Source organism: Thermobia domestica, unplaced genomic scaffold (genome assembly GCF_964235325.1).
Source record: "Thermobia domestica unplaced genomic scaffold, izTheDome1.hap1.1 HAP1_SCAFFOLD_149, whole genome shotgun sequence".
NCBI classification, from domain to species: domain Eukaryota; kingdom Metazoa; phylum Arthropoda; class Insecta; order Zygentoma; family Lepismatidae; genus Thermobia; species Thermobia domestica.
The window spans coordinates 396,621-424,258 of record NW_027655897.1 but is presented as its reverse complement, the minus strand read 5'-3'; the positions used below and the strand labels follow the sequence as shown (position 1 = coordinate 424,258).

General features: G+C 36.3%; 1 protein-coding gene across 4 annotated transcripts in view; it reads left to right on the top strand.

Moving 5' to 3' along the window:
• LOC145676400 (death-associated protein kinase 1-like) overlaps positions 1-27,638 on the top strand; it is a 397,918-nt gene that overhangs the window by 69,831 nt on the left and 300,449 nt on the right. The window contains exon 1 of one of the 4 annotated variants that reach the window (XM_081747257.1): positions 16,842-17,270. The exons of 1 other annotated variant lie outside the window; for it this stretch is intronic. The gene's annotated coding sequence lies outside the window, so the exon portion shown is untranslated. Of the gene's footprint in view, positions 1-16,841; positions 17,271-27,638 lie in introns of those variants that run through there. 2 more of the 4 variants (XM_081747255.1, XM_081747254.1) reach the window with 2 other exon arrangements.

Sequence of the window (27,638 nt, the reverse complement as noted above, 5' to 3'; positions counted from 1 at the left end):
CCTCTCATCATCATTTTGGGTGAGATTGGATTAGGAAAGACTTTACAACTCAAGGTAATTCTAATTGCATAATAGTAAAAATTGCTACTTTTAATTTCAATTAGAGGTTAATTCTAAGTTTACCTGTTACTTTTTTTACATTATTTTTTAAATTCATACATGAAATTCATAAACAAAGAAGCTTATATAGAGTGGCCCAAAAGTAGATATACAGACCAGCATCGATCAAGTATGACATTTTAATTTATTAAGGTAATGCATTTATTTGCTTCGGTCTGTTCGGAGCTTCAGGTATAAGTGAAAAGAAATTAAGAACAAGCAAGGAAGACACTAAGTCTATACCTGAATGGATAATAATTAAATGATATAAAATACCATGAGCCGATCAGTACGGGACTGTATACCTCCTTTTGGCCACCCTGTATATGAACCAACAAGTAAGTATTAGAATAGGGGAGGAAATAACAGAGGAGAGTGCGATTGGAAGGTGAGTTCGACAGTGATGCTGTTTTTCGCCTACATCAGCGTTTCCCAACCTTTTTCAACTTACGACACACTTCAGGGTAACTTGAATTCTCGCGGCACACATATTAATATTATTATTATTATTATTATTATTATTATTATTATTATTATTATTATTATTATTATTATTATTATTATTATTATTATTATTATTATTATTATTATTATTATTATTATTATTATTTGAAAATATAAAATACTCTAGTAATTTTTTCTGATTACCGACATCCTTCTCACAGAGAAGAAAGCTCGATCACTGGTTTTCCCCCGTGGTAAATCATTATGCTTATTTTTCATTTTAATTTAAAAATAGAAAACAATTGCAATCAGATATAGGGCTCAAGTTGTTGAAAATACTTTCTTTTTCGAAAACTGTATCCAACCTCTCATTAAGAAGGAGGATCACTAAATAACGAACAAAGAAACAAATCTCTTTTATTTTTAAAACACAAATTAGGTCATTCGTATGCATGTTTACTTTGCCGGAAGTATTGAATAATATTTTAAAATTTCAAGTTACTAAATAGTCTCCAACAATAAAAAAAGCAATAATAGTCATAACAATGATAACAAATACTTTTTTTTTTTCAAAATTAGAATGTACAGAAAAATGTTCTACAGAAAACTAACACAGTATGAAACTTTAAATTTTAGATTCATAGTAGTGTAATGTGAAATACAAATATACCTTTTTCTCTGTCTTGCAATTTGATTGCTATACAGTTAATAATTTTGTTTCGATTTCCTCGCGGCACACCGGCTGGGAAACGCTGGCCTATAAATTTAAATATCTAGCTAGAAGAGATAGCGAAAAAGAGCCTATAAAATGAAGACGACATCTCAGTAGGAGGTAGAATGATTAGGTATATACGGTTTGCAAATAATATGGCGTTTGTTGCAGAATCTGAAGAGAAAATCAGTAAGATTGAAGAAGGGCTCTGAAGAATATGGAATCAAGGGCGACCATGTTGTGGTTTCCAAGAGGGGGCAAGTACAAGCGACGTTTCAAATATAGTTTCAAATTTTGCTGTAACTAATGTAAAAAATTCTAGTGGGTTTTCGATATTCCCAAGTACAATTTCCTCTTTGGGGGGAGGCGATTGCCCCACCTTGCCCCTCTGATGGGCGCCCTTGTATGGAATGAAAATAAATTATAGAAAGACAAAAGCCATGGTGATTGGAACGAAGCGATCGCTGTCAAATATAGAAATAGAAGGGGGAAAAATAGAACAGGTGACTAGTTTTCGATATTTGGGTAGTATTATTGGTAATATGAAGTGTGAACATGAAATAAAAGGAAGGATAGGAATGACAAAAGAAGCTTTTAGGAAGAAGAAAATGCTATTTTGTGGAATCTTGAATAAAGAGTAAAAGACCCATAAAATGTTTCGTGTGGAATATTGTACTGTATGGATCAGAAACATGGACATTACACAAAAATGATGAAAAAAACGACTGGAAGCTTTCGAAATGTGAGTGTGGAGAAGAATGGAAAGAGTTGAGTCGAGCAAAAAACGAATGAGAGGATGATAGAAATGGTAGGGGAGAAAAGAACAACCTTAAATACTATTAAGAAGAGAAAGAAAAACTGGTTGGGACATGGCTAAGAAGGCACTCTCTTATGAGGGACGTCCTAGAGGGTAGGAAAGAGAGGGAACGGACGAAGGAGACTACAATTAATGGATCATATAAAAACAGAAAAATCGTACGTGAAGAGGAAGAGGTTAGGGGAAGACCGTGGAGCATGGAAGCTTCTCAGTGCAGCAAGTGACCTGCCAATAATGGCAGAATACCTATGATGATTTTTTTCTTTACCTTAATTTTTAATTTTAATCCGTTAATTTTTGTTAATAATGTTTTCTATGGAATGAATGTTCATGTCTTTGTAAACACATGAAGTCCATGTGTTGTATATCTCTTGAGTGCTTAGAGCAGCGTTTCCCAACCTTTTTCAACTTGCAGCACACTACGGGTGTACCTTGGATTCTCGCGGCAGACTTATAGATATTATTTTGTAAATATAAAACACATTGGTATTTTTTCTGTGATTATTGGTCTCCTTCTCACAGAGAAGAAAGCTCGAACACTGGTTTTTCCCGTTGTAAATCATTATGCTTATTTTTCATTCTAATTTAAAAATAGAAAACAATTGCAATCAAATATTGGATTCAAGTTTTTAAAAATACGCATTCTTTTTAAAAATTGTATCCAACCTTTTACTAAGAAGGAAGATCACTAAATAACGAACGAACAAACAAATCTCTTTTACTTTTAAAACATAAACGTAGGTAATTTCTCGAAAGGATTGAATGAGGACTTTTCAAGTTGCGAAATAGTCTGCAACAATAAAGAAGCAATAATGGTCATAACAATGACAACAAATACTTTTCTTCAACATTAGAAATGTACAGAACAGTAACACGATATGAAACTTAAAATTGTAGATTCATAGTAGAGGTTCATAATAATGTGAAATACAAATATACATTTTTCCCTACGTTTTACAATTCGATTGCTATAAAATTAATAATTTTGTTTCGATTCCTCGCGGCACACCAGCGGCCCATTCACGGCACACCGGTTGAGAAACACTGGCTTAGAGGGTCTTGACCGTACGTAATAATTTTTAGTTTACCTACTGGAACTATTTCCTTGTTTAAAAATAATACTATTTTAATTATTTTTTAAAACATACTCTGTGTTGCAAATTTTTTCTGTATATTATAGGTTTCAGTTATATTATTTGCATGTTTTTACACAAGTTACTAGTTTATTTTCCTGTTAATTAGCGAATGATGTGTGTTGAAGGCATTTGTACGGTACAGAACTAGATCATACATAATAATAAAAGCAGTTGGTGAACATTTACTCACCTTTTCAGGCATCTGTTTTTTTACGACTTGTTAAAGTCACGCAATCTCTCATGTAGTTGTTTTCTTTTCTTTTCTTTTCTCTCAACATTTTTTTAAGCACTGCAGGAAATGTCTTGACAATAGTCTCAAGACCTTGAAAAACATGCCTAAACTCAAACAAGTCGAATCCATTTATACTCTCCTTCCTGATTTCAAGTTACTTTGCAAATTATGCTTTGAATATTTTAAACCATGGTCCAAATTAATCTGAATTTTAAAACGCTATTTTTTTTCCTCTTTGTTTTATTTATGGCAATACCATACTTCTAGGTTCCTCAAACTACGGATCGGGACCTCTAAGGGAATCGTGAAGCAGAAGCGGCACTAAATATGGCGAGGGGACGGACAAGTAGCCGAAATAGCATCGTCTGCTCCTCCAGGGCCGTACTGGCCAGGCGGGAAACCGGGAAATTTCCCGGTGGGTTCTGGGCGGTGATTTTTTTAGTAGGCCTCCGCCTCGTATCGTAAGTAGTGGTATATGTTTTAAAATAAAAAAGGCACACGTTACGCATTCCTCGTACACGGGTGTAACGGAACGGAGGACAATAACACGTCCACTACCGGCAATATAGTCAGCTAATCCCAGACCAGCGTTGCCAGCTCATAATCTTGCGAAAACGGCTGTTCACATTTTTCGTAATTCAACTCTACAAAGGTTCCTGATTTCCTATTCTGCTTTATAATTTTGGTAATACTAAAGTAATCGGCTAAATTGAAATCTCAAATGATGCCATGACTTGAAACGAGTTGAGTTGATTTTAGTTTAGCGTCCCTTTCAGCAGCGAGGCTATATGAGACGTGGACCTACTGATTAACGTGGAATCCGAACCACATGAGCTCCCGCCGGGAATCGAACCCGGGTCTCCCACGCCAAAGGCGCGTACGCTAACCGCTTAGCCACGGAGGTTGACTTGAAACGAAACAGGATAATTTACACTTTACAGACCGTTGATTCGAAATGTGGGCGTGGAGAAGAATGGAAAGAATTAGTTGGGTCGAGCGGAAAACGAATGAGAGAGTGTTAGAAATGGTGGGTGAGAAAAGAACACTTTTAGATATTATTAGGAAGAGGAAGAGAAACTGGTTGGGACATTGCCTAAGAAGAGATTGTATCATGAGGGACGTCCTAGAGGGTATGGTGGCGGGAAAGAGAGGGAGGGGGCAAAAGAGACTACAATTAATGGATGATATTAAAACAGAAAGATCATACGCGAAGACGAAAAGGTTAGCGGAGGACCGTGGAGCATGGAAGCTTTTCAGCTGCAGCAAGTGACCTGCCAATAAAGGCAGAATACCTATGATGATGATGATGACCGTTGATTTATGTATAGAAAATATAGATTAAGACCATTGGGCGCCCTGGAGCGGGAAAATACAAGGTGGGCCCCATCAAAAACTTACATGATGGGCCCTCTCTCAACATGTTCAAAAGGGTCCGTGAATTATATAGGGGTGACTCATTAATCATGTTTTTAAACTTTTATGGTAAAAATGTTTTCAGTAATTTTAAAAATTTTTGGGGCCCCCTTGTCACTGTTAATACAGGACAATAGAGAAGTGTTGGATTTGCATAAATTATAAATTACTTCTAATGCTTCATATATATGCATATGCACTATGGGCACTTATGAGGGGTTCATGACACACGTGCGCCATTATTATTTTAGGGGGAGATGTGAAGTAATTGAGCTTGTGGAGATGATTGTACAATTGCAAGAGAAGAATGGAGGATTGGGCATTACATCAGATCAATCAGTGTCAGGGGAGAAATTACTGCCTTAAAAAGTTTTAAATCTACATTTTAAGATTTTTCAGCATATTTGATCCGAGTTACACTCCCGGACTTCCTTTTATTGTCTGGGGAGGGAGCAAATATGAACTGTGAGCAGACCCCCTAGAAAGTACCTTCCCGGTGGGACCCTGGGTTGCAGTACGGCCCTGTGCTCCTCCCTCGATTGCCCCGAGACATGTTGCATTGTAATGTAGGACAAATAATATAAAGCTATTGTTTCCTATATGCAAAAATTAGCTGCTCCCCAAAAAGTCACTGGTTCTCCACTTTCCTTCCAAAAATTTATAACTGTCGTGAGGAAATTATAACTGTGTCGAATTATTATAGAAATTATAACTTCATCTGCCGCGAAGGGAGATGAAAAATAAATGTAATGTATATTTAGTACCGGTAAAATATTATTAAAGGTTGTTTGGAATTTCTTCCTTTGATAGACACATTTTAATGCTTATTGTTAAATAGAGCACCGAATATAAAACTAAATTTTAAACATGTGAAAGGCCTTATTTCCGGCCAGCTTTCGCAAAAATTGTAGAGTAATGCAACGTGAAACTTGCAAAAAATAATTGCAACTGCTATGCCTTTTATTGCCAACGAAAGCGCAGGTGTTGAGTTGACACACAGCGTTACAAAATGGAGCCCATAGAATTGATTAAAGAAACCAATTGGAACAATGAATGAAACTTGTGACAAACTTCATATTCAAACACAACAAGGTGGCGCGGTGGCTCAGTGGTAGAGCGTTCACCTCTGGTGCTTGGGGTCCCGGGTTCGATCCCAGCCCCCGTCAAGTGAACTTTATGGTGGACAAACACCGTGCTCGTGGGTTTTCTCGGGGTTCTCCCGTTTCCTCCCACTTTCTTCATTCCACCATTCTCATTCATCTCTCATTCATCTCTTTAGCCTCACCGGCATAACCGTGGGACGTAAAACTTAAAGATTTCATTTCATTTTTCATTTTCAAACACAACAATATCAGAAAGACATCAAAAACTGCATATTGAGCATAAGGATGTTTATAAAGGAAGGAGTGGAAGCAATGAGGGCGATTAGACATTCTAATGCATATAAACTTTTCAATTTGCTCCAATTGAGGTTCCAGTGGTGGTCAGGAAAGAGCACTTTTCATAAAGCTGATAAAAACATAGCAAAGGGTACAATGACAGTGGAACACCTCTTCTTCTGGTATGGAGTTCCCTACTTCAATCTTATCATGTAAATTTGTGGTGGAGAACATTGTGCCCATGTTTTTTCCGGAGTTTTCCCGCTTTTTCTTCTATTCTCATACCATCCGCTCTTCCATGATAATTTCCTTACATTATTATTTGCCTCAAAGGACATAACATGGGACCTTTAAACAAAGAATTAATTTTATTCAACGAAGTGAAATTTTTAAAAATATTTAAGACTCATCTGTTGTCAAGAATGGTGATTTGGACGTGGAAATAAAGCACAGAATGCAAGAGGGATGGCGAAATTGGAAGAAAGTATGTAGTGTTCTGTGTGAGCGCAGAATCACGGTAAAGAACAAAGAGATGATTTTATAAAACAGTGGTTAGGGCAGCAAATGATATACGGAACAGAAACATGACCCATGAAGAAAGCACAGGAAATAAAAATGAATTATACCGAAATGAGAATGCTGAGCTGGATGTGTGGGCTAACGAGAAGAGAGAGAGAGAGAGAGAGAGAGAGAGAGAGAGAGAGAGAGAGAGAGAGAGAGAGAGAGAGAGAGAGAGAGAAATGCTAGAGTAAGGGAAACAGCTAAAATATTGTAAAAATGTCTAAGAAGATTCAATAAAGAAGACCGCAATCAGGAACGTAGCCAAGAAGTGGTTCCTAGAGGTCCGGAACTCCTCGAAATCCCGACTTTTATGTAAATTTAGTCTAATTTTAAGGGTGATTTTAATAAATGCTAATATAATCTGTCCTCATATTGAATTGGACCCCTTCCGAAATTAATTTCTACCTACGTGAAGACTGCAGTAGTATGGCCATCTAATGCGATGGTTTCCAACCTTTTTTAACTGACGGCACACTTTACTAAACACCCACAATATCGTGCCATATTTGTTTCACTTTTTAAAACTGTAATAATGTAAGATTATAAGTTTTATCAAGTAGTGACTTTATGCAATACTAGGAATTGTCGTGTGGTGTACGGTGGTTCCGTGGTAGAGCACTTACCTCTGGTGCGTGGGATACCTGGTTCCATTTCCGAACAAGTAGGTAAGTTTGTGGTGGGTTTTCTCGGGGTACTCCCATTTCCTGCCACATCTCATTTCACCAATTCTTCCATCATCGTTCACTTACCTTGATCATCGTCTCCTTTAGCCTAACGGACGTTAAATTGAAAGATTTTCATTTCATTTTTGGGAATTGTTGCTACTACTGGGTGTTGACTAGTATACTGTCTTAAATCTGATTTCAACTAAACGAACTCTTCATTATTACCAAATACTTCATGTTTTTAAAATTCTATAATTTCTTCGACGCTCCCTATGAGATTGCGCGACAGTAGTAGTGGTCCCCGTTCGCCCGAATGACTCATCCTCACTCTCTTTTATGACCGGGGTCAAAGGTCAATGACCTTGGCCCTGGGTCAATGACCTAGGGGTACTTAGGACCATCCCCTCTAAATTTTGGCAGGGGTACCTTGGCCCACCCCCTAAATTTTGGCAGGGGTACCTAGGACGACCACCCTTAAATTTTGGATATTGCCAAATCTAAAAATTTGGTATGGTAGCCTAGGACAATAGTATGTACCTCTATCAGTATTGGGGGTCTATGTCGTTCCCTTTCATGGGTAAAAAATTGCCAAAAAGTCAAATTTCGGGGGGGTTTGACCTAATTTGTTCCCTTTGAAGAGGTATTATTATCCTATATGGTTATATGGGCGTATACAGGGGTCCATTACCTTTCATAAGACATAGGTATATTTATGCACCCCTTGAAAAATTTGGGAGGGGTACCTTGGCCCACCCCTTAAATTTTGGAAATTGCCCAATTTAAACATTTGGTATTATAGTACAGGACCCTAATATGTATTATGATAAATTTGGGTGGTCCAACTCGTTCCTTTTTAGGGGTACAAAATTGTCAAAATATAAACGTAAGCAATACGTTATACCACGTGTTTGGTCTTTTGGCCCAATTTATCTTCTTGGATGAGGTCCTATTACCTTATATGGTTATATGGTTATGTATAGGGGTCCATTATCTATCATAAGACATAGGTACATTTATGCACCCCTTGGGAGGGGTACCTTGGCCCACCCCTTAAATTTTTAAAATTGTCCAATTTAAACATTTTGTATTATAGTACTGGACCCTAACATGTATTATGATAAATTTGGGTGGTCCACCTCGTTTCCTTTTAGGGGTACAAAATTGCCAAAATATAAACGTAAGCAATACGTTGTACCACGTGTTTGTTCTTTTGGCCCAATTTATTTCCTTGGATGAGGTCCTATTACCTTATATGGTTATATGGTTATGTATAGGGGTCTATTCCTTATCATAAGACATAGGTACATTTGTGCACCCCATTTAAAATTTGGGAGGGGTACCTTGGCCCACCCCTTAAATTTTAGAAATTGCTCATTTTATATATTTGGTATTATAGTAGTGGACCCTAACATGTATTATGGTAAATTTGGGTGGTTCACCTCGTTCCCTTTTATGGGTACGAAATTGCCAAATTTTAGTACAACCACGTGTTTCGTTTTTGACCTAATTTATTCCCTTGGATGAGGTCCTATTACCTTATATGGTTTTATGGTCATGTATATTGGTCCATTTCCTATTACAAGACATGGGTATATTCATGCACCCCGGGAGGGGTACCTTGGCCAACCCCTTTAATTTTGGAAATTGCCCATTTTATATATTTGGTATTATAGTATAGGACCCTAATATAGATCACTATAAATTTGGGTGGTCCACCTCGTTCCATTTTAGGGGTACAAAATTGCCAAATTTTAGTACAACCACGTGTTTGGTTTTTGGCCCAATTTATTCCCTTGGATGAGGTCCTATTACCTTATATGATTATATGATCATGTATAGGTGTCCATTCTCTATCATAAAACATAGCTACATTGATGCACCCCTTTAAATTTTTGGGAGGCCAATCTTTTAAATTTTTGAAATTTTCCAGTTTAAGCATTCGGTATTATAGTACAGGACCTCAACCTGTATCATAATAAATTTGTGTGGTCCACCTTGTTTCCTTTCATGGGTAAAAAAAATTGCCAAAATATAAACATAAGCAATATGTTGTACCACGTGTTTGGTTTTTGGCCCAATTTCTCCCCTTCGATGAGGTTCTATTACCGTATATGTTTATATGGTCATGTATATAGGTTCATTTCCTATCATAAGACATTGGTACATTGATGCACCCTTTAAAAATTGGGAGGAGGTATCTTGGCTCATCCACTCAGTTTTAGAAATTGTTTAATATAAGCATTTGGTATCATAGCACAGGTCTTCAATATGTATCACTATAAATTTGGATGGTCCACCTCGTTCCCTTTCATGGGTAAAGAACTACCAAAAATCAAATTTCGGAGGTTATTGACCCCTATTTAACACGTTATATGGGTATGTACAGAGGTTTATTACCTTCATATGTTTATGTTCCCTTTTAAATTTGGGAATTATAAAATAACAAAATTCGGTAAACGTTTTCTAGGACCCATTGTAGATGTTGGTGTTCCTCTTATGGCCAAATATTCAAAATTTAAAGGTTATTCACAGGCTTTATTATTGAATAAGTACAGGATTTATTACTTTTTCATAAGACACAGGTGTATTTGTGTACCAATCTTAAATTTTGGGAGGGGTACAATTCTTATTGTCGTATCAATAATTGGTAATTGTTCTTAAAATTGGATAGTATCTCATTCATTGGGTAAATCATTGTCAAATATGAGTATGATCACGTGATCAGTTATTGACCTATGATGGGATTAGGAGTCCAGGACATTGGTACATTTAACCTTTTGTAGGATAATTTGAGAATTGTCAGATGAAATTACGTCATTGGTTTTGATTATTCCAGCCTATGGACCAAATATAAACGTAAGCAACACGATGTACCACGTGATTGACCTTGATGAGGTAGTGTACAGGGATTCATTTCCTTTGTTGTGATACTTCTTAAGTTTGAGTACACACACTTGCAGAAAACAGTTCGTTCTACTCAGGTAAACAATTGACGGACATTATTGCCCTTATTGAACTTCTAATGATATGATTAATTCTAAGACTTAGGTATATCGAGAGACGTATTCTTTATCTTTGGGAATTGTGATAAACAGAACTTTAACATAAGGTGCGAAATTTGAAACAATACTTTGAACTTTAGTCACAGCTCATAGTCTAAGATCATTTGTGGTGATTGATTTGACCTTGAGCTTTAGAAATCTGATAGCTAACCTTATTGCATCTTATGACTCATAGTCTTAAGGGAATACATGCTACAACACTGAAATTTAGGCACAAGGTGATGTAATCTGACACTGTCAAAGTTATTGTTGATGCAATTTGATTAATTGACCACTATCTTTCGTGCAATCTGATTGGCTGATCACTATCTTTCGCGCAACCTGATTGGTTGGTGATTTTCAAATCTTTGCTGCATTCAGTTTTGTTTTGTTTAACATTTAAAAAGTATTTTAAATTTTTGTTTAAAACTTTGGTTTGACATTTTTTCGTTTGATATTTTTAGTTTGAAAATTTTTGTTTCGAAATTTTTGTTCCAAATTTTTTGTTTGAAACTTTGGTTTGAAATTTTTAGTTTGAAAATTTCTTTGTTTCAAAATTTTTGTTTGAAAATTTTTTGTTTGAAATTTTTTTTGTTTGAAATTTTTGTTTCAAAGTTTGGTTTGACATTTTTAAAAGTTTGTGCACTCATTAGTAAAGAACCGGAACAGTTTAGAAAAAAAACCTCTGGCAACATTGTTTATCATGGTGCAATAGTACACGTCAGAACATGGGGTTGTACTTGAAACGAAAAAACACAAATCATTGAAATGGATCATTTTATTACACTGCACTGGTTAATCACATACATCCATACCAGATAAAGGATCTGGATATTGTCGATACAATGTATTTTGAACTTCTTGCACTAGTTTGTCTTTAGCATATAATTTTAATTCCAGTTGAAGTCTTTTAAGGTCTATTGCAATATCAATTGGTGGAAACTCAATGTCCATTTGATCACAAATAAACTGTTTATCAATACAAGTATGCACCCACGAACGATGTTGACAACCATCACAATATCTAGATACATGTTGTACAATATGCATGACACATTTTTCAAAATACTACTTTTTCAGGAATATACTTGTTTTGTTGCACACTTCCACTGCATGTTTTGCACACTGGAATACGTTGATAAACTTGTTCCATTCCGTTTGCGTTAGATACACCATGTTGCGAGGGACATGAAATGTACTCTTTTTACGTAACACCACCATCTTCTCTTCGAGGACTGTACGCAGCACCACTTCATGATTTGAGCCTAATGATTTGACTATGGTCACATTTAGCTCATCATGAAAATAATCATTCATTTGGTCGATTCGTGAACATAATATTTGCCATTCTTCAAAGTTCAGTTGTACACCAAATTGTTCTGCTTTGCCCAATCGAATTACAGGTTCAAATGTTCTAGCACCGATACCAATCATCACATGTTTTGTTTGAAATATATTTATTGGATAATAGCTTGCGAAGAGGAATTCTTTATCGTTAGAAGTACACATCTTTCCTGCTGAAACGCACTTGCTCAAATGATTTCGTGGGATGACAGTGTATTTGCTGATTTATAGTTATTACTGACGTCATTGGAAAGAAATGTGTTGACGTTTGAATACATGATTTCATCACAGTTGCTGATGTCATGCTGACTAACCAAATTCATAGATCGCATTCAGCATACAGCTATGTCTGACGTCAAAGGAATGTCTGACGTTTGAATTCATGATTTCATCACATTTGCTGACGAATCTGGCTGTGTACTAAATTCAAATTGATGACTTCGACCCAAGAGTCCTTTATAACATAAAGATACAGATCCAGTATTTAAGAAACGCAGCAGTTCTTGTTTTGATGCTTCCATGGGTAAATATCTTGCTCGTAAAATTATATTCTTATCATTTTCAAGCTTCACTACGATTCTTAATCCAAACTTTGTAGGGATCATTTGGCTAGCTAAGATTCTATAAGGTACATTCTGTTGTAAATCAGTAATCTTGGTAAATGATTTCATAACATCACGTGTGTTTAGAAACTGCAGACAAGTAGCCATGATGATGTTATTATGAATACTAACTCGAACGATACTTGTATGTAAGGGGTCTTCACTGGTTCGTATTTATCTTAAAAGTTAATCTTCATAATAAATTACGTCTTATATCACTTTCTCAACTGTCGTTTATTATTTGACTTTTTCTACGCACATATAACAAAATATATGGACCTTCATATATACACTTCTATACTTATCAAGATGTCTACGTCTATTTACAATTATTTATAATGTTACTATAGAAACATCAACACACTTGTTTGTTACTAATTATCTAAGAAATAATTCGAAATCTCAATATCTTTCTTTTTCTTATACATCATACTGTTCCCATACTTCGCCTCTGATTCCATTCATAAAATAGGTACAGATTGATAATAAAACAAAAATGAAACATACAACGTTATCGTTGTATATATATGATGCAAAACTGATGACGTTGCATTATCATGTTCTGACGTGTACTATTGCATCATGAAAAAATAATGTTGTCAAAGGTTTTTGTTCTAAACAATTCCGGTTCTTTACTAATGAGTGCACAAACTTAAAAAATGTCAAACCAAAATTTTCCAAACAATAATTTCAAAAAAAAGTTTACAAACAAAAATTTCGAACAAAAATCTTTGAAACAAAATTTTGAAAAAAAATTTCAAACGAAAAAACTTGGAAACGAAAAAAATTCAAACAAAATTTCAAACGAGAAAAATTCAAAAAATTTTGAAACGAAAAAAATTTCAAACAAAATTTTGAAACAAAAAATTTCAAACAAAAAATTTTCAAACAAAACTTTCAAACAAAAAAATTTAAAATTTTCAAAAAAAAATTTTCAAACAAAAAATTTTGAAGCATAAATTTCAAACAAAATTCTGAAACAAAAAAAATCAAACACAAATTTGAAACAAGAGTTTTCAAACAAAAACTTTCAAACAAAAAACTTTCAAACTAAAAAAATTTTACGTTTCACGATTAACCATCAAACTTTATCCGGTTTTTAACTATTCGATTAACAAATAAACGGTTTTGATCATATTTATCAGAGTGCAAAATGTTGAACGAAACCAAGGTTTTTAAATGTTAAACAAAACTTAAAACTGAATGCAGCAAAGATTTAAAAAACAGCAACCAATCAGATTGCACGAAAGATAGTGATCAGCCAATCAGATTGCACGAAAGATAGTGATCAACCAATCAAATTGCATCAACAATAACTTTGCCAGTGTTGTAGCATGTATTTCCTTAAGACTATGAGTCATAAGATTCAATAAGGTTAGCTATGTATCCCTGTACACTACCTCATCAAGGTCAATCACGTGGTAAATCGTATTGCTTACGTTTATATTTGGCTGTAATAATCAAAACCAATGACTCAATTTCATTTGACAATTCTCAAATTATCCTACAATGTTTAAATGTACCAATGTCCTGGACTCCTAATCCCATCATAGATCAATAACTGATCACGTGATCATACTAATATTTCACAATGATTTACCCAATGAATGAGATACTATCCAATTTTAAGAACAATTACCAATTATTGATATGACAATAAGAAATGTACCCCACCCAAAATTTAAGATTGGTACACAAATACACCTGTGTCTTATGAAAAAGTAATAAATCCTGTAGTTATTCAATAATAAAGCCGGTCAATAACCTTTAAATTTTGAATATTTGGCCATAAGAGGAACACCAACTTCTACAAAGGGTCCCAGAAAACGTTTATCAAATTATGTTATTTTATAATTCCCAAATTTAAAAGAGAACATAAACATATAGAGGTAATAAACCATATAACGTGCTAAATACTTTTCAAAGGGGTCAATAACCTCCGAAATTTGATTTTTGGTAGTTCTTTACCCATGAAAGGGAACGAGGTGGACCATCCAAATTTATAGTGTTACATATTGAAGACCTGTACGAAGATACCAAATGCTTATATTAAACAATTTCTAAAACTGAGTGGATGAGCCAAGATACCTCCTCCCAAATTTTAAAGGGTGCATCAATGTACTCATGTCTTATGATATGAAATGAACGATATACATGACCATATAGCCATATACGGTAATAAGACCGCATCAAACGGGATAAATTGGGCCAAAAACCAAACACGTGATACAACATATTGCTTATGTTTATATTTTGGCAATGTTTTTTACTCATGAAAGGGAACAAGGAGGACCATCCAAATTTATCATGATACATGTTGAAGTCATGTACTATGATAGCGAATGCTTTAATTGAAAAATTTCCAAAATTTAAGGGATTGGCCAAGGTACCCCTCCCAAATTTTTAAATGGGGTGCACAAATGTACCTATGTCCTATGATAAGGAATAGACCCCTATACATAACCATATAACCATATAAGGTAATAGGACCTCATCCAAGGAAATAAATTGGGCCAAAATAACAAACACGTGGTACAACGTATTGCTTACGTTTATATTTTGGCAATTTTGTACCCCTAAAAGGAAACGAGGTGGACCACCCAAATTTATCATAACACATGTTAGGGTCCAGTACTATAATACAAAATGTTTAAATTGGGCAATTTCCAAAATTTAAGGGGTGCGCCAAGGTACCCCTCCCAAGGGGTGCATAAATGTACCTATGTCTTATGAAAGATAATGGACCCCTATACATAATTATATAACCATATAAGGTAATAGGACCTCATCCAAGAAGATAAATTGGGCCAAAAGACCAAACACGTGGTATAACGTATTGCTTTCGTTTATATTTTGACAATTTTGTACCCCTAAAACGGAACGGGTTGGACCACCCAAATTTATCATAATACATATTAGGGTCCTGTACTATAATACCAAATGTTTAAATTGGGCAATTTCCAAAATTTAAGGGGTGGGCCAAGGTACCCCTCCCAAATTTTTCAAGGGGTGCACAAATGTACCTATGTCTTATGAAAGGTAATGGACCCCTGTATACGCCCATATAACCATATAGGGTAATAATACCTCATCAAAGGGGATAAATTAGGTCAAACCCCCCCGAAATTTGACTTTTTGGCCATGTTTTACCCATAAAAGGGAACGACATAGACCCCCAATACTGATAGAGGTACATACTATTGTCCTAGGCTACCATACCAAATTTTTAGATTTGGCAATATCCAAAATTTAAGGGTGGTGGTCCTAGGTACCCCTGCCAAAATTTAGGGGGTGGGCCAAGGTACCTCTGCCAAAATTAAAGAGGGTGGTCCTAAGTATCCCTAGGTCATTGACCCCGGGCCAAGGTCATTGACCTTTGACCCCGGTCATAAAAGAGAGTGAGGATGAGTCATTCGGGCGAACGGGGACCACTACTACTGCGACACACCAATGTGTCGTGGCATACCGGTTGGGCACCACTGATCTAATGAGAAGAACAAACAAGTAAAGAGGTGTGTGGGGTCCCTCGTTTGGTCCCAGCTCGCGTCAAGTGATCTTCATGGTAAACAAACACCGTGTGCGTGGGTTTTCTCAGGGTTTTCCCGTTTCCTCTCACTAAATATTTCACTTCATTTTCCATGCGTGACGGCAATGGAGTTGAGTTGAGTTGATTTTGGGTTTAACGTCCCGTTCAGCAGCGAGGCTATATGAGACGTGGACCTACTGGTTAACGTGGAATCCGGACCACATGAGTTCCCGCCGGGAATCGAACCCGGGTCTCCCACACCAAAGGCGCGTACGCTAATCGCTTAGCCACTAAGGAGTTAATGTGATGACAATGGAAAGAGAGGTAGAGGAATACCAAGAAAGGAATGAATGGATACGGTTAAGAATCGCTTCAGGGAGGAAGTTCTAACAGGGGAGGAATTCCGTATCAGAACTCTATGGAGAATTATCAGGAATGTCGACCTGCATAAATGAGAGAAGAGAAAGAAAACTGGTTTAGTTACTAAAACTACTTCCATCTTGTTCATGGATACAGGACATGGGTTCTTTGGGCTCACGCCTATTTTGATTCGATTATGCATGCCGAAGCCTCGGGCGGAATAACCAATTTCGATAATCTATCAATTCTGTTTTAATGTAATGCATGAAGAAATTACAATGGATCTCCAGTCACTTTTGCCACGGAAATATGTTTCTTTGCATTGATGTAATGCATTTTACAGATAACGGACTGATATAGAGATGACACTATTCAAGCATGACTTGAACATTAGCAAAAATGAATGTGCGAATTGATGTACGACAAAAAGGAAAAAGAAAAAAAGAATAACAAAAACAAAGAAAAGTAAACACTGTCCACCAAGTACCCGCATTCACGCAACAGCTTGAAGGTACTTAACTCACAGCTGACTGTATAAAGATAAAGAATATAATACAAAAAGCCACCGCGACACGGAAGAGAGAACCGTCTTCACGCATGTGCAACAGCAGGGGTACGAGAACGAGCGGTCGTCTGCTTTGTGCTTACGTGTTTGAAGTCTGGGAAGAAAAAGAAAAAAAAAAAAAAAAGGAAAATATTGAACTCGGCTCAACATCAACACGCAACGAGAAACTAAGCGCGAACCGACGAGTGTAAGCGGCCGGCTCTCAAACAGTGAGTTATTTGTTGTGATAATTAACGTGTTTACTGTGAAATTGTTTAAAGTTAAATGGGAGATTATTCTTTTTTATTTCGAGTGGATATTTTATGAAGAAAATCCGAAAATAATCAATTGTGAGTGTTGGATATTGAGCTAGATTATGTCGGCCTTTATTTCAGGTAAGAGTAGCAAATTTTGAATTAATTCTCGGATTGACGGTTAAACAGTCTCAATAAATGGTAAGTAGTACGTTAAAAAGAAACAATAAAATAGAAATACTGTGATTAGTTCAATGTGCTGGACATAAAAAAATAGAAGATTTAGGGCATGTTTTGGATGATATGTTGCAGGTAGTTGACCTCAGGTACAGATCAAGAGCGTGAGGATACAAGTGGGAGTGTAACAAGTTGCCAATTGTGTTACGAACTGCAAAGGAAGTGCGAATATGCAAATAGAAATAATTTATTGAACGTGTTTGGTGAAACTTTGATAAGGGAGTAGGATATTCCTAAGCTCACCTGAAACTAATTTGCTGTTATTAGTTTGATAATACACCTGTACCGCATATTAAGATAATCAGTGGTGCCCACCCCCCCTTATGTCCATGACGCACCCCCCCCCAATTGTCTATCCGTAGGTGTTCTTCCATTAAAAAAATCTTCTTTTCGATTAATTTTACCCCCCCCATCAAACATATTTATATAGATTTTTAACCCCCCCCAAATATTTCAATGACGCAGTTTGCGTCATAGCCCCCCCCCCTTGTGGGCACCCCTGAGATAATACACACCCAAAACGCAGATGCGAAATTAACGCAAAAGGTGTCTAATCGTATAATTAGGAAGTCTTACCTTCATGCAATTAGGATGATTATTCAATAAATTGATGAGATAAACTTGAAATGAATGATTAATGGTTTTGGTATGAATTCGTGCAAGCCATGCGGTTTATTTTAAATTTAGTTTAATACAGTATCATACATTGCTATGAATACTTGACACTATTTGTGTAGCCTATCATGTCCATACGAGGACTTCAGGTTAGGTACGTTGGATCAATTTATTTTATTTAAAAAGTAATAAAAGATGGTCACGATTAAATAGCGAAGGGATTTAGAACTGGGCGAGTTTTATTTTAATTTATTGGCTATGTTTAGATGAAGGGGCCAAAAGCAGGTTAAAAAAAAAAATAGCGTGCAGTTTTACTATACTGCATCAAAAGTAGAAGATTTAGAGGAGAAATGAAGTAAGGGAAGTATAATTGAATTGTGTCTCACTTAAGAATGGAATAGAAGTACATGTTCTAGAAATGAAAAATGCGAAATGCTAGATTAGATGCACTTACCAGAAGCGCACATAAGGGAATATGAATACAATGATGCAAGTAGTTAACCTAACTTTACCTAACCTAAGCTAGTACTAACAGAAATGAGCAAAATTTTATTTATTTATTTATTTATTTTGGGTGAAGGAAGAGAGACACCCCTTCAACTAAACATTGGCCGACCTGTGTTCTAGAACACAGGTCCCCCTTCCCATTTAGCTCTAATAAAGACAGAAAACAACTTGCCCTGCGGGGCTCTAACCCGCCTTCACTCGCTCACGCTCGCTCGGCAATACTGTATAAACTAAATATTAAACTTTGGTACAGAAAGGAACCAACCTTGCTACTAACCTATATGCGGGGGGGGGGGGGGGGGGCTGTGTTCTAGAACCTTCCCGTAGAGGTAGCATATGTATTAAATAGTAGTATCATACAGTATATGGTACAAGTCCTGAATCGGGATCCATACGTGAGTTCATGATATATCTACTTCTTTCCTTACACGTTACGGTATTTCTTATGGGATGAGTTGCGTTCCTTGGTGCAAATTCATTTTCAACAGGCTTAACTGTTATGATGTAAGTGCAACGTGCGACCATATACCACAAATGCTACAGTGCAAAATACATCAACTAACCTATGTTAGGTGTCCACTAAAAGTAAGATGTGTATCTAACGCGCGTAACAGCAGGAGGAAGTTGATGAGCCCGCGCAGGATGCGTCCGTATGAATCAAGCACGTTGGTGACGGTGGGTGTACACGTAAACGAAAATAGTACAAGGGATAAAACTATATATTTTAGTACATTTTAAAAATGTATAACAACATATAGCAAGAAATTCTACGCATTTCAACATAGCACACTACTTTCACATACCACTACCTTCTTCATTACTTCGTTGTGCAGTATTGTGTTGGAAGCATATACTTTGCATTACGTATTTTCACCTCACATATTTTCAGAATTTTCAAAATATAGCTTTTTGAGACAATCAAATTCATAGTTTTGAGATTTTCGAAATTATTATTATCATTTTAAATACTACAGTGTTGTATACCATCTGAAAGCTTTTTTCTTTTTCTTTTTTCATAAGCTTTAAGATGATACCGTGGTAAGTCGTTTAGGTCAGCCGCAAATTCACCCGCATTTTGGTAAATTTTGAGAACTTTGGTAGCCTTGAATTTCGAAACCAGTTGACATATCAACTTGAAATATCAGGGTTTGTCATTTTCCAGTGATACTTTTCTAGTCACAAAAACCGATACTGCCTTCCAAAGTCGAAGTTAAGAAAATTAAACTTACATCCTTACATCCCTTGGATCTGTTTATAAGAGACATTATTTTCCCTCCATTCTGTTACAGAGCCGTTCGTATTCTCTAAGAAGTAGGCTGTCTGGACATTGCCTCGAAGTAATTCAAGTAGCATGTAGCAGGGTTGGTTGGTTTAAACCAAGGTGGTTTAAATCTTGGTTTAAACCTTTTTTTTTTTTTTAAATGGTTTAAACCAAAAACGAAAAATGTTCGTGAAAGTGTGTGTTCGTAAAATCTTGATGAACACACATTTGTGGGTTATCGCGTTTCACTCCCGTATAATGTTCAGACCTAAATTCCCCATTCATTATTCAAAGAGATTATACTACAAAAGCAACTTATATATGTACAAGGTCCATATGTTACAGGTCCATATGTAATTCTGTATAATGGTTTCAGTTGTGCAATTGTTTATCTTTTTCTCTTTTCGTAATGACTCTTGACAAGATAAGTACAATGTATTCTTATCAGGAAACCTTCGTGAGTGAGTTGGCAGACGTATCGCATTTGTGGCCAATTAGTCCCGGTTTCGAGTTCAAATGGAGGACAATTTCTTTCGGATATAAATCGAGAAACGGTTTGGATTCCGCTTTAAGTTTATGTGACCCCTTTCAGCATAACCATAACCCGGTTGTTGCATAATAACACCAAGGCGAAACAAACTTATTTCTGTCCATATGTGATATAAATACATAAGCAAATTATTTAAACCAAAAAAACCTGTTTTAACCCCCCCCCAAAAAAAAAAACAGGTTTAAACCAGAAAACCGTTTCTTTTGTTGTTTTTTTTTCAATAAAAACCATGGTTTTTGCCAACCCTGGCATGTAGAAAACAATCATAAAACATGACAAGCCTGTCGAAAGTACACAGTCAACAAAGTACTAGTAACAGAAACAAACAAAAGAGGCTAATAACTATTTGCTTTGGTCTAGTGAATAACAACAGGTTCGTGTATCAATGTTCATTTTAACGTTCGAATTCTCTACATAGTTTATATGTATATATATATATACAGTGGTGCCCCCCTTATGTCCATGTCGCACCCCCCAATTGTCTATCCGTAGGTGTTCTTCCATGAAAAAATCTTCTTTTCGATTAATTTTTACACCCCTCAAACATATTTATATAGATTTTTACCCCCCCCCAATATTTCAATTACGCAGTTTGCGCCATAGCCCCCCTCTGTGGACACCCCTGTATATATATATATATATATATATATATATATATATATATATATATGTATATAAAATCGGGATTTTGCTAACAAACAGCATTCATTTTTGAATGTAAGAAATTTATAAACATATCACAGCTATGTAATGTAGTACATTAGAACACTATATTAAAATCACAGCTCTTTCTCCTGTCTTTGATGTTTACTCCGGCCGCGAGAGATTCATGTTCGATGCCGGCAGGAGCCCGTGTGGTTTGGATTCTATGTTAAACTGTAGGTCCAGATCTCATATAAGGTCACTGTTGAACAGGATGCTAAACTCCATTACAGCACAACCTAATGTTTACTCTTAACCAAATAGCAATATGGAAAGATATTCACTCAATAAACTAATTCTTTAGTATTTTGCGCAATGGGAATCATTGTATAAGAAAGTAAACGGTCGGTAAATTATATCAATATTAACAAAAGTGGCCGTTCTGCGTACGGAAAGAATAACGGGTAATAAATACAAGACCCGAAATTTGAATATTGTAGAAATTGTCCTCCAGTTTCCCTTCCAATTGTCCTGGATCACGTATTTTTAATGAACACATTGTGTACCGAAGAGCGCACCTCCAACTTAAGCAGATCCCAATAGTGGACATTTTGTGAATAAAGGAAGTAAAATTTTATATTGTAGACATTTTTCCCTTTTATTTCTTAGGAGAGGGTTTCCAAAACCTCTGAAACTTGTATTCCTTTGCTTTTAGTTAACAGTTTATTTACCAACTTTCACACTTTTATCTTAAATGAATCCTTACATTCAACATTTTCAACATAAAGAAAAGAAAGGGAAATTTGGATGTGGGTGTGGGAATGTCTTTTTTTTTTTTTAAGCTGAAACATATTTCCTCGCTTGTAATTAAAGGCTATATGCCAAATTCCAGACATACAACTTAAGCAAATCTTTACATTCTTCACTGTCAGAATAAAGAAAGAGAAATTTGAATATTAACAAGTGTGAAGAAGATAAAGAAGCGCTGGAAGGTATATTTCCAAAACCTTCTTAATGAAGAATACTCAGGCGAAACGTGCGAAAATCCAGGGACTTGTTCAGCCTATGACTATGATTGAGGTGGAAAATGGCTTGAAAAAGTTAAAAAGTCCTAGAACCGGATATAATATCCCTCTCGAAGCATGGAAAAACTTAGGTAAAGAATAAGTACCGTGCTTTACTCGACTTTTAAGGAGGATATTGAAAACAAATATGCAAAAAAAATGCAAAATCAGTGACGTTTTGCCAGTTTTTGAAAACAAAGAATATGTGTAAGAATGTGGCAACTAGAGGGGAATAAAACTTACGAGCCATGCAATGAAGCCCTGGGAGAGAGTGATAGAACAGGGTGTCTATCTGTCACGAAAGTTATGAAATCAGAAAACGGTCATGAAAGTCAAGAAAAACTCACGAAATTTAGCTTTTGGGTGATGATTTTTTAAAATCTGTCTAAATATAAGTACAGACTGAAAGATTTTCTTGCGTAAAACGTCAAAATTCACCACCAAAAATGTCTGTAGTGGGTATTTGACACTACCAAATTGCAAAGAAATCACGCTTCTATCGCGTGCATGAAAATTCGGCCTAATTTGCTCCCAAATTCGCTCTTGAGAATGTTACAAAATTATATGGTTTGGTAAAGAAAAGGTCACGAAAAAGTCACGAAATTTCATTTTGGAATTTTAGTAGACATCCTGTAGAAGCAAGATTGAGGGAAGAGATTCCACATTGTTTTCATCGACGTAGAGAAAGCGTATGATAGGGTGCCACGGGATTTTGTTTGGGGTCACTGAATAAAAAGTGTGTTCCGAACACACACATCTGTATAATTCAAGATATGAAAGATGGATGTAAGACAGTAATGAGAAGCGCATGTGGAATAACAGAAGAGTTCATAGTTAAAGTGGGACTTCATCAGGGATCTAGTCTTTTTTGCAATTGTGATGGACGAGCTTACAAAGGATATCGAAGTTTTAGCGCCTTGGAACATGCTATTTGCGGATGATATCGTGCTGTGCTGGTAAGTGAGACAAAGCAGCACTGTAAGACAATAATAAGAGGATATATGAAGAGTAGCATTGGAGAGCAAAGGGCTTAGAATTAGTAAACCATAATAAAGTATTTACATTGCTCATTCAACAAAAATCTATCTATTAAAATGCTACAGTACCAATTAAGAGCGACTGAGCTCTAACCTATAACCTTAGCTTTCAAACCTTTGATTTACGGTTATTTGTGATTTCACGTTTATAACAAAGACAAATATTTTTAAAAGAGTGTACTTTAAATAAATTACCTAAAGAAATATTTTTCAGAAAAGTTTTATCCTTTTAAATTATTGTTCGAAGGCCTTTGCCTTTAATAAGCCTTCTCCGAAATAAATGCAAATGAATTGTGCTGCCCTCTTTGGAGCTCTTTTAAACTACGTGTATATGTTTGTCGCCAATCCTTTCGACAATGAGATCTCGGAAACTACAGGCTCTAGAAAGATGATTTTTTCACTGATCGATTGCAAATTTCATGTAGATTGTCCAGTTCTAATTGAATATTTAAAAAAACATGGCCACTATTTCTTTATTACATTTTTACGGGTACATTGGAAGTGTTGAAATTAAAAAAAAAAAAAAACTAAAACATCACATCCTAAGCATTATACATTCCAATACCACACTGTTGTATATAGGGGTTGTATGTGTCTCAGGCGTTAGTTTCATGGCCAAATAATAATGGAAAAGGAAGGATAACCATTTCTCCAGTCTAAGATGAAACTTTTTTTCGGGGGGGAGTGTTTTGCCCAATGAACACCATATATAACTGACATTATATAGTTAATTGTGTATGTAATGTATTTGCTTATTACATACTGCATGCAAGAAGAAAGAAAACACTGGTCATACATGAATTAGAAACTCCAACCGGAAGCAGGCTCAAATCTTGCAAACGGTGCGAGATATTGAGAAAAATAATCGAAAAAAGTCTCCCCTTTATGATACCCCTTCGCTTTTTTTTTTTAATCAATACGTCTTTCACTTGTGTCTGTAAAGGGATATGTACAGATGTTGTAAGGAATGATAAGGAGATTTATGCTCATATGCGAATGATGCGCTGTGTAGAGAGCGCAGGTTCAGCTAGTGTAATTGAAAATACAAGAATATAACTGGACGAAGAAGGAAGAAATTCAGGTACTTGGGATCTTTACAACAGGAAAATGCAGGAATAGACGAAGATAAATACAGAATTAGCATCGATTACACAAAATCGAAGGAAGCGGCAGGAATATTGTAAGACCGTGGGGTACCAATACGCCTTATGGAACAGTTTACAGAACAGTAGTATGACATGCCATATTAGAGCGTAATGTTGGACGACGAAGAAGAGAGAGAGTAAGAGAAGTTACATGTTGCGGAGATAAAAATGCTGCGATGGGTGTGTGGAATCATGCGGGAGGACAAAATTAAGAATGGAATGATCCGAGGAAAAGTAAAGAGGAGACTAGTAGTAGAGAGACTTGAAGAAAGTAAATTGAGATAATTGGCCATGTAAGAGGGGGAAACCTTTGGAATGCGTAGCTCACCGAGTGGATGCTATAGAACTGAATGGAGAGCGAGTGCGAGTCTTACAAAGAAGAAGTGGGGAGATTGGGTGAAAAACGATATTGTGCAGTGTCACAGTGGATACGACACATGACAGAAACAGGTGGAAGACAGCAATCCGAAGGCCGAGCTCAGTTAACTGAAAAAAAAAAAAAAAAGTTTAGAAGATAAACGACTCCCCCCCCCCCTTTAAGAGCGAATTTTCGAAAATGGTGAAACACTTATTTCCCTGTTTTTAATGAACAGTCTATATGCCGAGTTTCATCTTTCAAATTCATGGACTGGTGAGATGTTCAATTCTTGGTAGAAAATTTACTCGAAAATTGTAGTGATAATAGATTTAACATTTTCCGTACAATTGTGCGTTTATTTGTTCCATTATTTTGTGCATTTTCTATGCATTTCTTTCACTTTTTTTTTTTTTTTTTTTTTTGTAGCTTATCAATTTTCATTCTTTTTTCTTTCATTTCATTTCTTTCTTTCGTTCTTTTGTTAGTTTTTATTTTCTTGCTTGTATGGATTTCAGTCTCTTTTCTAAACAACATTGCTTGATGGTTACTCTCCATGCTCGTTAGAACGTAATCACTGCAAATACACCGGACGAAATTACAAAGCAGTGTTTTTTTTTTTTTTTTTTTTAAAAAAAAAAAAAAGGTATTTCCATCAAGTCAGTGTAGCATGGGGAACACCAAACTATTGAACACGTTGAGTCGGACTCGTACCACCATATTCAACAAGAGCAGTGTTCACCAAGCTCCATGGCTTATGAATGCGTGGCCTGTAGACTATGCGAATAGGCAGTCGTGGGGAATCGTCTGCTAGCAGTTTCTCCTTAGGGCATATACATTAGGGTGCATCGAATTTCCTCTTTTTTCGAAATCAGCTTACCCTTAGTGATAGTTTTTTGCAAAATGGGCTCCATATAACGTGTAAAAAATTGCAAGTCGATTGGTTAATATCTTTAGGTGCCACCAACGGCCAAAATTTTTTAAATTTTGTTAAAAAATAAATGTTATTTTAAAAAATGTAAAATATGTACTTTTATAAAATATGGTTATCCTATGTGGTTTTGTTTCTGTAAAAAGTCTATATTTTACGTGCAAAAAATTTCAGCTTGATGAGTCAAGTCATTCAGGTGCCACCAGTGACTTAAAATATGGTCAAATGTGGTATAATATGGACTTTTCTGAAAATTAAGTTGCATTGTTTGTGATTCATCTGGATCGTTAATTAGATAAGAAATATTTTGTTTTACATCTGCAGCTGTTTGCTTATTTCCAAACATTAATGTTGGAAATAACCCAGAACTCACCATGAGGAGGTGGCTGCAGTTTGAGGTCCGCCCACCTGTATATACTAATGTTGCATATGGTAGTGCAAGTTCATATCGTTACTCTTTTACCTCAAATTGTTTTTGTATTAAATTCTGGTATGTTTTCTCTTGATTGTAGTGTTGCTAGGACAAATCTATGTCATACTTCTTGCGCACATACCGCTGATAGCGCTTCTGTCACCAACTTCACCATTCTTTCTACAGCGTGAGTATGACAGGGTAAGGATGTAATAGATTCATCAGCCATTGGAGCCGTCTTTACATTCTCTCTTAGCTTCTTCAGTTTCAAGTGTTTTGTCAGTGGTGGCTCCATCAGCGTGCATGTTGACCAATTAATCATATCAACATAGTTTGTCGCTTCTAAGTTGATTTCAGGGATGACGAATTCTCGTACCGGTACGCGATCACCAGATTGGGTCGTTTGTCTTGCTTTTAGGACTCTCCTCCAGCCAAGTTCTCGTACTTTAGCATCTTGATCAGTCAACATTGATAGAAGTAGGTTCTCAGGATGGCCGTACCACGCATTTCTACGGATCACTGAATGAATTTTCCTGTATTTCGCTTCCATGTGGCGAGAAGTCGTGATAAGGTGCCACAAATGACGAGCTCCTTCTGCACACGATGGATTACGGATCACAGCAAACCATAGTGGCGCGTAGACCATCATGATGTACTGGACGATGGTTTTAAGTTCATTAGTGCGTTCTTTTGTTCCTACGTACAAACGTAAGACCCTATTTAGCCACCTGGCTTGATGAATTTTACCAGGCTTCATGTGAGCTAACCCAACGTGGCATTCTCCTGAAGAAACCGCTTGGCAGATATTCAGCAAATATTTTTGGTCCGTGCTTAATGCATCCTTAGTGAAGTTGAAGTCCCAGTCTACTGGAACGGGCTGAAAATTCTGGAGAGGCAACTCGTCGCAGGTTCGAAGTGTTGATCCTATTGGTTCTCTAAATGTATTTGGTTCAGTAGATTTGCCGTCTATAAATTCAATCAAATGTCGAAATGGGAGCTCATTCGTGTGTATGATACAGACGATTCTCTGAAGGGTTTCGTTCAGGAAGACTTCAATATGCCATCACGCCATTCTTCCGACCAGTGTTGGTAGCAGTACCGTCGCAACCCAAAAAACCAGATCGGACAGCGGGATATTTTGATGAACAAAGAACTTTGTGATGGCAGCCCGTATGCTCTCTCCTCTTCCAGATGAAGGAGAGACGTAGGCAAGATAGTTCTATCCTGGCTCCTGTAGCAGTACGTAGTGATCTTCTTTTTTCATTGTTCGGTGGTTGATGCCGTCTTTAGTCTCAAGGATGAGAGTCTGATACTTTCTTCCGTCGAAGTATAACACTTTTACTTTGGTCGATTTAAGCGATGCACTCGCCTCTTCAACGATGGGGTTTCCTAAGGATTTCTTCTCTCTCCGAATCTTGCTTTTGTCGATCACCTTCTGCTTATGAACTGGGGCAACCAGTCCGATATCTGCCAAAAGCGACGAAGTGATAATTGCGGTCTGATATATTACATCTATACACTGCATTGGAGAATGTCAGCAATCTAACTATCATTTGTTTAGAAGGGCTAGTCTTCTTTCTTTTAAGCGCAGGATGAAACTCGACAGTGGAAACTGACTCTTCTCGCGATTCATTTTGTAAAGGGACACTATCGTTTTGTCTTCTGGAACTACTAATTTCATTGGGCTTTGGTTGATTTTTCTGACCTCGATTCTTTCGCAATAAATGTTTGACACATTTCTGTGTCTTCTTTC